This window comes from Schistocerca americana, chromosome 3, assembly GCF_021461395.2.
Source record: "Schistocerca americana isolate TAMUIC-IGC-003095 chromosome 3, iqSchAmer2.1, whole genome shotgun sequence".
In the NCBI taxonomy this organism is placed as follows: Eukaryota; Metazoa; Arthropoda; class Insecta; order Orthoptera; family Acrididae; genus Schistocerca; species Schistocerca americana.
Window position 1 is genome coordinate 141,718,547 of NC_060121.1, and position 14,319 is coordinate 141,732,865.

Below are 14,319 nucleotides of genomic sequence, written 5' to 3' on the forward strand. Positions count from 1 at the left end.
GTGCCCGTATGCAACGCATCTACCGATTTTTCCACTGTTGTAAGCAGTGCTGGAAGTCTGCTCGCTGAATCTTGTTAAAAATTACCTGCCATTTCGCTTGAGTCTATAAAATCAAAACTCGGCTCATCCAACATCAATTTTTCAGGAAGAGGAATAATTCTCAAGACGCTAGAACAGGCAAGCAGAGTGGCTGATGATTGTTGCCGTTATTTTTTGCCATGAATTTCCTCACAGTGAGCGAAGTAAAATGAAGCGCCAAAGCAACTTGTACATGCATTTGTAATTCAAATGGTTCAAATGGCTCTGAGCACTATGGGACTCTACTGCTGACGTCATTAGTCCCATAGAACTTAGAACAAGTTAAACTTAAGGACATCACAAACATCCAAGCCCGAGGCAGGATTCGAACCTGCGACCGTAGCGGTCTTGCGGTTCCAGACTGCAGCGCCTTGAACCGCACGGCCACTTTGGCCGGCCTTTGTAATTCAAATACAGAGCGAAACAGTACCAGCGATGGCGAGGCATGACAGAATCTCTGACCAGAGAGTTGTTTATCGTTGCTAGTCTGCGCTTGACAGCGCGAGAGTTCAGTTGCGAGTTGTACTCAGTCGGAGTAGTGTGTGAGGAGTCGGCGGGCGTCGACATGGGTCTCTGGTCACGGTTCGGGACGAGGTATATTGTTAAATAAGGTAATGAAGCAGCATTGCGCTCAGCCAGTAACATCTGTTAATTGAAATTAATTTGTTTAAGAAATGCCCCAATAATAATTTTTTTTTCAAAGTAATCATTTTAAGAAAAGAATCATTCCAATTGAAACAATATTTCCTATGCTTTTACTCCCAGAATCAATTTATCAGATTAATTATTGCACAGGGCCTAAGGTCAGCGATGCTGTCCTATTATTGTGGGTTTAATGATTAATGTTCATTTCTCAATTTTTGTGTCGAGTTTACATTGGGCCATTATTTTTCAATATTTTTGTAGCGAAGGTACAGTCGCTTTTATTTCAGTTTAACGATATGTAGAAAGTAATAATAATTGTGAAGAATCCGCCGCGATTGCACAAACTACCTGGTGTTTACCTAGGTTTCAGCGTGGGTAACCCCGCCTTCTTCAGAACAAATATAAAACAGCATGTCTAAATAGGCATAGTTAAAGGCTAAAATCAACACCTACAGCGGCAAAGACCCCATAAATTTTTTTAAAAAATGCTGCAGATATTATTAGTGCGATTTTATCCGTTAACAATAACGTCCATAGCATAGCTATCTTTTTAGTTTAGTTGTAATTTCTACCTAATTCTAGGGCCTCCTTAAGCTTGTGGCTGATTTACCATACGTGCACAAAGTTTGTCGTGCGTTGCTTTTAAATATGTCTTAATTCCCGCATCATCGCTTTTATCATTTACTCAATTTGCTAATTGTGGCCGGCCGCGGTGGTCTAGCGGTTCTGGCGCTGCAGTCCGGACCCGCGGGACTGCTACGGTCGCAGGTTCGAATCCTGCCTCGGGCATAGATGTGTATGATGTCCTTAGGTTAGTTAGGTTTAAGTAGTTCTAGAGGACTGATGACCATAGATGTTAAGTCCCATAGTGCTCAGAGCCATTTAAACCATTTTGAATTTAAGCTACTTGTGCGACAACTTTTGGCAATCACTTAGGTCCCGATCCGTGTTAACATTGTAATCCCGCTCCCATGCATAAGAAGAGCGTTTCCTGGACGCGCGCATGCGCGGTGATTTCGATAGCCGCGCATGTCGAGCAGCCTGCTGTGCCGCAGTTCGGTGGAGAGCCTGTGACCATCGTACGTTGGCTGGGGCCAGGCAGCACACACAGGGTTGAGATAAGGAATATTATTGACTTGGTACATATGTACCGTTCATTTGTAAAAGATTTTTATGAGGTCTTTGCCGCTGTAGGTGTTGATTTTAGTCTTTGACTATGGCAACTTAGACAAGCTGTTTTTAATTTGTCCTGAAGAAGCCGTGGTTACCCACCCTGAAACCTAGGTAAACACCAGGTAGTTTGTGCAATCGAGGCGGATTCTACATAATTATTTTGATAGATTGCTGACGAGCTGCAATGCTGAAAGATCTTATATGTAGAAAGGCAGAATACGGCGCTGCGGTCGACAACGCCTATACAGGGTGTTACAAAAAGGTACGACCAAACTTTCAGGAAACATTCCTCACACACAAAGAAAGAAAATATGTTATGTGGACATGTGTCCGAAAACGCTTACTTTCCATGTTAGAGCTCATTTTATTACTTCTCTTCAAATCACATCAATCATCGAATGGAAACACACAGCAACAGAACGTACCAGCGTGACTTCAAACACTTTGTTACAGGAAATGTTCAAAATGTCCTCCGTTAGCGAGGATTCATGCATCCACCCTCCGTCGCATGGAATCCCTGACGCGCTGGTGCAGCCCTGGAGAATGGCGTATTGTATCACAGCCGTCCTCAATACGAGCACGAAGAGTCTCTACATTTGGTACCGGGGTTGCGTAGACGAGAGCTTTCAAATGCCCCCATAAATGAAAGTCAAGAGGGTTGAGGTCAGGAGAGCGTGGAGGCCATGGAATTGGTCCGCCTCTACCAATCCATCGGTCACCGAATCTGTTGTTGAGAAGCGTACGAACACTTCGACTGAAATGTGCAGGAGCTCCATCGTGCATGAACCACGTGTGTCGTACTTGTAAAGGCACATGTTCTACCAGCACAGGTAGAGTATCCTGTATCATGGCGGTGAATCGAGGAAGTACAGTACATACTGACGAAACTAAAATGAGCTCTAACATGGAAATTAAGCGTTTCCCGACACTTGTCCACATAACATCTTTTCTTTAATTGTGTGTGAGGAATGTTTCCTGAAAGTTTGGCCGTACCTTTTTGTAACACCCTTTATAAGACGACCAGTGTCTGCCGCAGTTGTTACATCTGTTACTGCCGCTACAATGGCAGATTATCAAGATTTATATGAGTTTGGACGTGGTGTTATAGCTGACGCACGAGCGATGGGGCACAGCATCTCCGAGGTAACGATGAAATGGGGATTTTTCCCCTACGTTTCATGAGTGTACCGTGGATATCAGGAATCTGGTAAAACATAAAATCTCCGACATCGCTGCGGCCGGAAAAGGACCCTGCAAGAACGGGACCATCAACGACTGAAAAGAATCCTTCAACGTGACAGAAGTGCAACCGTTCCACAAATTGCTGCAGATTTGAATGCTGGGCCATCAACAAATGTCAGCGAGTCAACCGTTCAACGAAACCTCACCGATATGGGTTTTCGGAGCCGAAGGCCCACTCGTGTACCCTTGATGACTTACGACACAAAGCTTTACGTCTCTCCCGGGCCCGTCAACACCGAAACTGGACCTATGATGACTGGAAACATGTTGCCTGGTCGGACGAGTCTCTTTTCAAACAAGCGGATGGACGTGTACGATATGGGGAAAATCTCATTAATCCATGGACCCTGCATGTCAGCAAGGGACTGTTCAAGCTGATGGAGTCTCTGTAATGGTGTCGGACGTGAGCAGTTGGAGTGATATGGGACCCCTGATACATCTAGACACGACTCTGACAGGTGACACGTACGTAACCATCCTGTCTGGTCACCGGAATCCATTCACGTCAATTGTGCATTCCGACGGACTTAGGCAATTCCAGCAGGACAATGCGACGCTCCACACGTCCATAATTGCTACAGAGTTATTCCAGCAACACTTCCACTGATCACCAAATTCCCCAGACATGAATATTATTCAGAAGATCTCGGATGCCTTGCAACGTGTTGTTCAGAAGAGATCTCCATCCCTTCGCTCTCTTACGGATTTATGGACAGCGCTGCAGGTTTCATGGTGTCAGTTCCCTCCAGCACTACTTCAGACACTTGTCGACTCCATGTCACGTCGTGTTGAGGCACTTCTGTGTGCACGTGGGCGTCCTACACAATGTTATTCAGGTGTACCAGTTTGTATAGCACTTCAGTGTTCAGTATGTCAGTGCAAGCAACCACTGTCTTTTCTGTCATCTCTCAGGCCTTCTTCCCTCCGTCTCTAGAGATCATCCCAGTAGACCTTTACTGTGCCTCTCAGACCTCGTGGGAGGGATTCCTATCGAAAATTCCGCCGCGCGGGATTAGCCGAGCGGTCTGGGTGCTACATTCATGGACTGTGCCGGTGGTCCCGGGGTCCCGGCGGAGGTTCGAGTCCTCCCTCAGGCATGGGTGTGTGTGTTTGTCCTTAGGATAATTTACGTTAAGTAGTGTGTAAGCTTAGGGACTGATGACCTTAGCAGTTAAGATTTCACACACATTTGAACATTTTTGAGGACAATTCCACGAATGTCAAAAAAGAACCATCAGCGTTGACTTGATGTTGCTGTGAACTTGTGCGCCTGTCTGGTCCACAGAGAGTATGGTGTCTTTCACTACGCAGATTACTCTCTTGTTTCAGGGTCATAACGGTACACCCATGATTCATGCGTTGTTACGAGCCTGGACAGAAATATGGGTGATCTCGAACCCTTATTTCGAGGTCAGCGTGCACCTGACTCTGATGATCGTTCAAAAAAAGAGCAACGAACTTCGCTGCAATGCGTCTCACTTTCAGTTCATCAGACAGAATGTCTCCGATGAAATTCGAATGATTTCAAAGCACATGGCTCCTTCCCTTGTGGATCACTTCACACAGTTTCGCATTCCTCTCCGGAGTTTGCATCCGTACTCGCCCAAGTGCTTCACGTCTTCCACATTCTCCCAGTCACCTTCAAATGGCTTAAACCAATCATGTTGCTTGTCTCTGTGGATCTCAGATCAAAACTTAATGCAGATGCTCTGGTGATTTAAGTCGGCCATTTCGAAATTCGCAGACACAGTAGAACATAGTGTAAAGAAATCAGCAACAACGTCCAAGCCGAAGCACCCGCGACTCCACTTGGTCGGACACGCAGTTGAAAGGGACAACTAGAAGGACTCAGCGGAGTTGGTACTGCTCATTCTTCAGCGCAATATTCAAATTGTCGTAAATTCAATGTTTAACAACTGGTATACACTCCGCAAGCGACAGTGCTGCCCGAGGCCAAAATAATACTAGTGAATTTCTGTCCTATCCAGTCAGTGTATAAAACGCACAGTAACCTCTTAGCCTGTTCACGTACGAGATATGCCGGCACGATGTAACAGTAAAACTGTTGCAGAGATTTCTTTTCTGGAATAGTGGTTCTCTAAATTTATCCAGCAGGATTTCGCGACCGCAGTGTCGCCACGCTTCCAAAGATGCCGGTTTAAGTTACAAGAACATGCTTTCCTATTTTCGTACGTGCAGTACTGATCTGTAATTGTGCTACTTGGATGTCTCTAAATTCAATGTCTCCAGCCGTTCCTGTTTGATAAGAACTCCAAGCCACACTCTACAATTAGTCGTTCCAACATGCGGGAATACAGAAGCTTCCAATTCCACCCGTATTCTTTGACCTATGACGTCACCAATATGGCGGAAACGACCATTCTCAACGTCTCCAATATGGTGCCTATGACGTCATTACACAACCAAGACAACAAACACGAAAATACATATAAAACCTACAAACACATCTCCCTCCAAAAATATAATCAAACTAACGGGACCAGCGCTGGAAATTAGTGGTTTTGGGAGGGAACAAAATGGTTCAAATGGCTCTGAGCACTATGGGACTTAACTTCTGAGGTCATCAGTCCCCTAGAACTTAGAACTACTTAAACATAACTAACCTAAGGACATCACACACATCCATGATCGAGGCAGGATTCGAACCTGCGAGCATAGCGGTCACGCGGTTCCAGACTGTTGCGCCTAGAACCGCACGGTCACCTCGGCCGGCTGGGCGGTGACAAACACACCACGATACCATGCCACACAAAACGACGACATAAAAACACCACAAAATTCCTAAATTCCGCTACACTTACAACATCGACAGGAATCAGTCACTTCCCTTCACCTACATAACTCAACCGCAATTGTCGATGCCAAAAAATAAAAATCAACTATTCCACAAATTATAATCACACTGCAACTGTCGATACCACAAAACGAACATCTAAAACAACAAAACTTGGATTCACACTTTTCCCTTGAGCTATATAGCTCAAATAAAATTGACGACACCAAACAAATTGAAATTGAGTACTTCCCCTAAGATACATCAATCAACCACAAGTGCCGATACCAAATCATCACACACCAACACATGCTGTAAATAACACTGGCCCAACAATACATGAAAACCCCACCGAACGTCATAACATGTGAACAATAGACCCAAAAAACCAATACTTACCACAAAAAAGATCCGGCGCTTCACACTAAAAAAAATGGCTCTGAGCACTATGGGACTTACGATCTGAGGTCATCAGTCCCCAAGAACTTACAACTACTTAAACCTAATTAACCTAAGGACATCACACACATCCATGCCCGAGGCAGGATTCGAACCTGCGACCGTAGCTGTCGCGCGGTTCCAGACTTAAGAGCCTAGAACCGCTCGGCCACTCCGGCTGGCTGCACTACACACTAGGTCAGGCACCCCAATCACTCACACACACACACACACACACACACACACACGCACACACACACACACACACAAGTAGGCACGCACGCACACGCACCAACACACACACACACACACACACACACACACAAGCAAACAAAATGCCGAATTCGCGTATTCTGCTTGCATACGTCACATTACACGATCTCCGCCACAAGCCCAAAAAAGTTGCAGATAATTTATGATGAACAACATGTCGTCTCCCATTTCAGCCCACAAACGCGCTCTATTAAACTTGGAAGTCGTATCCATACCTAATAAAAGAAGCCGCAAATTGAATTAAACGACTTACCGCGCGTCAAACAGCAAACCAATAACATCAAATGACACCGCCATTACATCAACATAACGGAAACTTAATTCTTAACTCACTGAAACTAATTTCCATTCTTCTACAACAGTCACGACCGATAAATGCACACTTCAAGCACCAACACCCAGATGAACCCAATACACCACATAGCACGCGTACCATACACACACCACCAGAGGACACCACCAACCGCAACAAGACGACATCTACAAACACAACACAGTCATAAATGAAACTCCGCGCCGTTATGACGTCACACACCACAACACCCTTACGTCACTGGTCAAAGCCGTCGGGTGGGATCTGACGCGTCCGTTGACTTCCTTTAGACATGGCGCGCATTTTTCCAGAACTCTCCCAACCAATATAAGACTATAAATTTTACCTGTTGTTCGTTTATAATATTGATTTTCATTATTACTCCCTAAGGTTCGATACTGATCTTGATATCATATATTATCGATTTTTTTAAGTGGGTGATCTTCATCACCTTAATCTGTATCAGAGCACCAGTCGTCGTCCATATCCATTCGCCGGGTCGGATGCCGCTCCTGGACGTTCCCGGGTCGTCGTAGTGGGGACGGCTGACGCGGAATTCGACGTGTCAAGCCTTGCCAGACATCGATCAAATGCCTCCAGCGCTGCTGAGACAGGTACCTCTGCCGCGTGCGTACATACATTTGCTTCCTCTGATACTGCCACTTGAAATGCGACCGAGTACTGGCTGCCTGGACAGCGCCCATGCCGTCCTGTTCAGCCGTCCAGTGGAAGAATACCAGGAAAGCGTGGTTATGACCCGACACTAGCTTAAACGAAATACTACCAGCAATAGAAGCACTGCATTCGGCGAATGAAGCATCGCCTGATCCTGATATCGTGGCAGCTGCTGACGTGTGGACTCCTGCACTCAGTTGCTGGCGCCATGGAACTGTTGGTGGTTGGTTGCTGGACCGAGCAGCAGGTAAGATTATAGTGTCCTCCTTTCCTGCAGGGGAAACGACGGAGGCATCTCCCTGTGCTGGGCGGTTGAGATATAGATGGCAACTGAAAATACCACATTTTCTTCAAAGTAACTGCATACAGCAGCAAAATCACGCATTAAGGCCTATCTTTCTTTATTCATACATGACATCTTGTAAACTATCGATGGAGACGAACAGGTAGATATGTCTTACTGTATTTTCCGAAAGGCGTTGGACAGTGTGCCACATCATGGACTAGTAACGAAGATCATACCGGAGTATCTTCGCATGTAAGTCACTGATTCGATGATTATTTGATTCACAGAACCCAGTAAGTTGTTATACTGCACAGTGAATATTCCACAAAAATGACAGTAACATCGGATGTACTTGAACACAGCATATCCTGGCAGGGTCGCCATATGAAACGTCCCCTTTGGAAAATTATAAATTACTTTGCTGGAAAAACTCTTACGTTATTTGATTTTCAAACAGCTGAGCAGAACTAAATGTCCTCAGACATTTCCTCCTTTACTTATTCTTAAACGATAAACTGACACAAACGCAATCTGACTTTCAATAATCCCTACAAAAGAATGGCCCTGACTAACAATAACCTATACCTGTCATGAATCACTTCCCTCACAAAAATCTTCGTTAGTCGAACTACTGCAAAACATCGAGCGCCAATACTGCCAGCTAAATAAAAGATTCTAACTACTGAAGGCACTAACTAGTGATAGGAATAGTTAGCAAATGAAAGATTTTGATAGAGAACAAACAATGTATTTACCTTAATAGTGTTGCAAAGTCATTATATATATATATATATATATATATATATATATATATATATATATATATAAGTTCATGTCATTCAGTCTTACAAATTTCCTGTTTCTCACGGACACTCGTTCAGATCGTCCGCTCTCAAAATTCTGCCATCTCTCCCCCCCACATCCACGACTGCTGGCGGCTCACCCCCAACTGCGCAACGCTATGCGCTGTTCACATCCAAGTCCCCAACACTACAATAGCAAATATTCCATCAATGCCAACCAGCCACAGACTGCACACAGCACAGTCAGTGATTTTCATACAGAGCGCTACGTGGCGTTACCAACATAAAAACCTAAACAGCCTACTTACACAGTAACCTCTGATGTTCTTAGTATACCTAAACGATACATCAGATATAGTCAGCACTATTCAAAGAGAGTTACCTACGATTATTTTGTCTATCAGAAAGTACCACTGGTGGAAGAACGTAAGGCGATGTAGGAAGAGCCGGCCGGTGTGGCCGTGCGGTTAAAGGCGCTTCAGTGTGGAACCGCGTGACCGCTGCGGTCGCAGGTTCGAATCCTGCCTCGGGCATGGATGTGTGTGATGTCCTTAGGTTAGTTAGGTTTAATTAGTTCTAAGTTCTAGGCGACTGATGACCTCAGAAGTCGCATAGTGCTCAGAGCCATTGATGTAGGAAGACTTGCAGAAAGTTTTTATTTGCTGTAATGGATGACAGCTCGCTCAAAAGTGGATACATGTAAGTTACAGCCTACAAAAAAGAAAGCGAACCTGATAGTACCTCATTACAAAATTGGTGGATGACATCTTGAGCTCACCAAGTTGTATAAAGATTTGAGGACGATACAAAAAAACGATGTGGAGTGAGATGTAAAATAAGTACTACAGAAGGCTAACGAAAGATGGAAGTGAATCGCATAGAAGATGTAAAATTTAAAAGTTTCCCTGCGAACTCAATATTCTTCGATGGCTCACCCTAGGATGGCTGGCAGTTGTCCAGTCGAAATATCGTGGATGGAAGCTAACGACAACCGGCTGCAAGCCCGAAATCTTTTTGAATACGCATAGAAGATGTCAGTGCGACAAATTCTGTGGTACTGTCGAAGCTTCTGGAGTCCTTATCCAGCAGGAGTAACGATAAACGTCGAATTAATTCGCAGACGCACTCATAGTGTCATAAAAGTCCAGCGGTATAGACCTTACGAAAGTGTGTCATAACTACTCGGGGCACTTAAATGGGGAACACCAGAAGAATCATGCCGAATTCACAAAGAATCTCGGTTGGCTACAGTTAGAGAACCTCTGCGAGGATTACGCTGTCGTTTCTCTGAGCAGACTGCTGCCTAATTAGAGGGCACAAAAAGCGGGATCCTAGAGGAAGGACCGGGGAAAACAATGAGCATTAGTTATTAAGTAACTCCTCAAACAGCTATTAGCCAATGTTTTCTTCTAGATTTAAAAATATATTAAAGACCAATTTTAAGAAACATTATTTGAATCCCAAATGTCAAACAACTTAGATATGCTTCGCAATTCTATCGGTATTACAAAATATCAAACACCTTAAATATCAATAAATTGCAATGAACCAGTGCGACGTCAGATCAGGCACAAGTCTACTGACGGCGTAACAGGCCCCAGGCGTAGACCTCGGGCACCGACCCCGGCTACAACAAGGCAAGCGAGAGTAAGCTGACCGCTACAACATTTAAAGTAAGCACACTCTTAAAAAGTGGAAGGGTGAAACCAAACTAAAGCCTCTGATTCGGCTCTAAAGGATATCACACGTCGAGCTGGTAAGAATACGGAAGTAACCAAGATTCAAAGTTAATCGTACTTAAAATGCCGCAATAATCTTGACAAACGTAAAAGCCGTTTTCAAACTAGTATCCACAACTCAAAAGGTTAATTCACCCTGCGAGGGTTTACAAGTATTTCCTCCTTGTACAATTCAAGCATAATGAATATCATATCAAACATTCCACTAATTCCGCTGGCGAGTAGTTGTGCTATCTAAGGGGGGAGATACGACCGGCTGCAAGAAGCAAGGCACCGCCACTGACTACAGTGGATCCCCTTTCTTAAGTTCAACGGAATGCCAAGATGAAATTTACTATGGTGAGTCAAATGAAACCCTTAAATTTGTAATAACAAATCGAAATTTCGCGCCGTTATCCTGTAAGTTGGTAAGCGTGCTACAAACAGCGTGCACAATGGCTTGTAGGTGGCAGCATAGTGCAGATGCACACATACCGTCGCAGTATTAGTATAAAGATGGCCACCCCACTTCGACTTGCACCAGGTAAGCTCAGCGTTCTGTTATTCGGTTTTTCCGTAGTGAAGGTGTGAAACCTATTGAAATTCATCGACGAATGAAGGTTCAGTACGGTCATGCATGTTTGTCACAGCAGCAAGTCTACGAATGGAGTAGGAAGTTCGCAAATGGTGTGACTTCAGTGGAGGATGCTCCTCGTCCAGGTCAGGCACAACCAGTTGTGTCTCAACAGAACATTGCAGCAGTTGAGCTCATAGTGAAGAAAAACCGCCGAGTGACACTGAATGACATTCCAGATTAGTCATGGGTCAGCACACCACATTGTGCATGATGTGCTCCAGTTTCACAAAGTGTCTGCATGAGTGAAAGACATGTTGATGCTTGTGAAGAACTTCTTCGGCGTTTTGAACGAGAAGGTGATGGCTTCCATGCAAGGATCGTTACTGGGGACGAAACCTGGGTTTACTTCCAGCAACAAGAAACGAAGAGAGCGAGCATCGTATGGCGCCAGTCCGCATCACCAAAACCAAAGAAGTTTCGAACAGAACCATCGGCAGGGAAGGTTATGTTGACTCTCTTTTGGGGCGAAAAAGGCGTCAGTTTGTAGCATTACATTTCTAGGGGGACCACTGTCACCAGTGCATCATACACAGATGTCCTAAAATATCATCTGCTGCCTGCAATCAAATCAAAGCGACGTGGAGTGCTGTCAGCATGTGTCCTTTTGCAACATGAAATGCAAGGCCCCACACTGCCCGTGCAACAGTTGCAACAATCACAGATCTGCATTTTGAGTGTTTTCCTCATCAACCATACTCACCAGACCTTGCTCCAAGTGATTTACTTATGTTTTGACCACTCAAAGAGCAATGGGAGGAAAGAAGTTCCGTTCTGATGTAGAGGTACGCCACGCGGTGCATGGGTGGTTGCGCCGACTACCAAAAGAATTTTTTTCTAAAGGAATTTATTCACTTTGTAAGCGCTGGAGGACTTGCAATGAACGTGGGGGAGATTATGCTGAAAAGTAGTACAACTTTGTACGATTTCTGCACAATAAATAATATTTAAAAAATATTTAAGGTTTTCATTTGACTTACCCTCATAAATTTGAGCACAGGCTGGTAAGACCTTAAAATCAAAATCACAAGGAAACAACAGTTTGGACTTTTACTGAAAATCGGGAGACAGAAATTTTAAAAAAAATCTAAACAAATAAGCCAATTTCCATACGGGAGGAAGTTGAGCACTTGCCAGAGGGCCCTTCACATAATCGCAAATTAAATGGAAAATACGGAAACGTAGTACAACTAAAGGTGAAAATCAAGTGGAAGGCGAGGGCCAAGCTTCTTCCGACCAACTGCAGGTAACCGAGACAAGTTTCTGGTGATAATTACAAATTGTGCTCACCCATGAACAAAAGGAGGTAGGACGTGGCTCTGTCCTCGACCGAAAAACAATAAATAAATAAATCATAGAGTGTCTCTCTGTGTCCGGCAAAATCCCACGATGAAGGTGTTCCGTGCGATCGGAGCAGGTCAGACCTGGGCACGATTCGTACGCTTCCTCGAGGAAACCACGAAACCACGCGAAGTAGCACAGACAGTGGGTGGGGGGAAGTGGTGGAGGGGGCGGGGCTAAGCTCGCCAAGCGCGTCACGGCACCAACCAAACAGTCCTGTACGGTAAACACCGGCTCTTGACGCTCGCACCGGAATATCCGCCCGCCAACAGTACTGGCCATTTGCTCCCCAAGAAGCACGTACGCTCCGCCGGACACCGCCACTAGCAGCCCGACCCGGCCGCCTCCCTCTCTCAGGATCCACTGCTTCCTTCCTACCACCGAGAGGGACCAAAGACACTCGAAACGGCAAAGAAGGTCCTCAACTATCGACCTGGCACCACGGCTCAACTACTGTAAAAGAAAACAATTCTTATTATATAATTTTTATAGATTAAAAATTCGCTTCAGTTGCCAGTAATTTCTTAGTATATTCTATGACCGGTTTCGAAACATAAAGCCTCATCTTCAGGTGACACCAAATAATTATAGGAATATAAATATGGTGCGACCGTCAGCCATGGGGGCGTAAGACCAGCAAGCGCCCACCTGGAGACAGCACGAGACGGAAGTGAGACACTTGCATAAACGTAAACGTAGCTCCAACATCGAAGGCTATGTAGTTTCCTGATAAATTGCTGGTAAGGAAGAAAAACGCAAAAGGAAGAAACATGGACGTGCAACAAAACAAGGAACGTGGACTTCTAGTTAGCAGCATTCATAAAGGGGGCGGCACCTGAACACTTCCCGCCCCCCGTCCCCCGACCCTGTAACCTCCCAACAGAAATATCTCGTTTAAATTCCCAAAAGAAAAATTTCTTTCAAATAATAAAATTTCAATTTGTAATGTGACCTTCTACTAAAGGCTGACTGCATATCGAGCTTAATAAGTTTTGACGTCAGCAACGCTGCGTCATGGCCCTGTGAAATCATCCTGAATAAACTGAAAAAGTCTTACCTCACAATGATGTCGCCGGATAACGCTATCTATATATATATGCTCGTATAAGAAATTTTTGGCACAGCCCAGTGCAGTGCTGGCCACTAGATTTTCATTTGTAGGAATACGACTGATTTTCTTTTGCTTAATCAACATAAGTATGCACAGGAAAAATTCGTAAAATCTTTACACTCAGACAAATGACTGGCAAAAGTTTTCTTCAGGACAAAAGTTATTATTGAAACATTTCTGAAAGGAATTACATGGGACTTTAACATTACAATTGTGGTTAAATCAGTTGTGGCAATTAACATACGCGAGCAGCAACAAGGAACAATAATATATATATATATATATATATATATATATATATATATATATATATATATATATATATAATTTTACCTTATACTACATCGCTCAGGCACTGCCATCGTTCTGCACGTCCGGCCCAGCGCAAGTCAACCGCTGGATTGCCATGTCCGAACTCCAAAACTCAAAGCTACAAAACACGACTGCTCTCTGCAAGCCACTAAACTGGACTTACTGCCAACACTGCTCTGACCTGCGATTCTATCGTAGCACAGATATTCCATATCGCAGGCAGCGCGTGAACAATCCATCGAAATTACATTTGCTCAAGTGCGCTAGTAAATAGTAATGAATCCCTAATGAACCACCTACAACCCCTTGTGTAATTCGATCAAGCAAAGAACCCTGTACAGATTCGTTCGCCAGAAGGAACGTGGGACTGGGTTATCATTTCGTTATGACAAACTCGAGATCAGTGTGAGGGATCCAAAAAGAAATGCAGTTTGTCATTAGTCCTTGGTCATCTCGCAAGCGGTACACCCCACCCATCAAGCT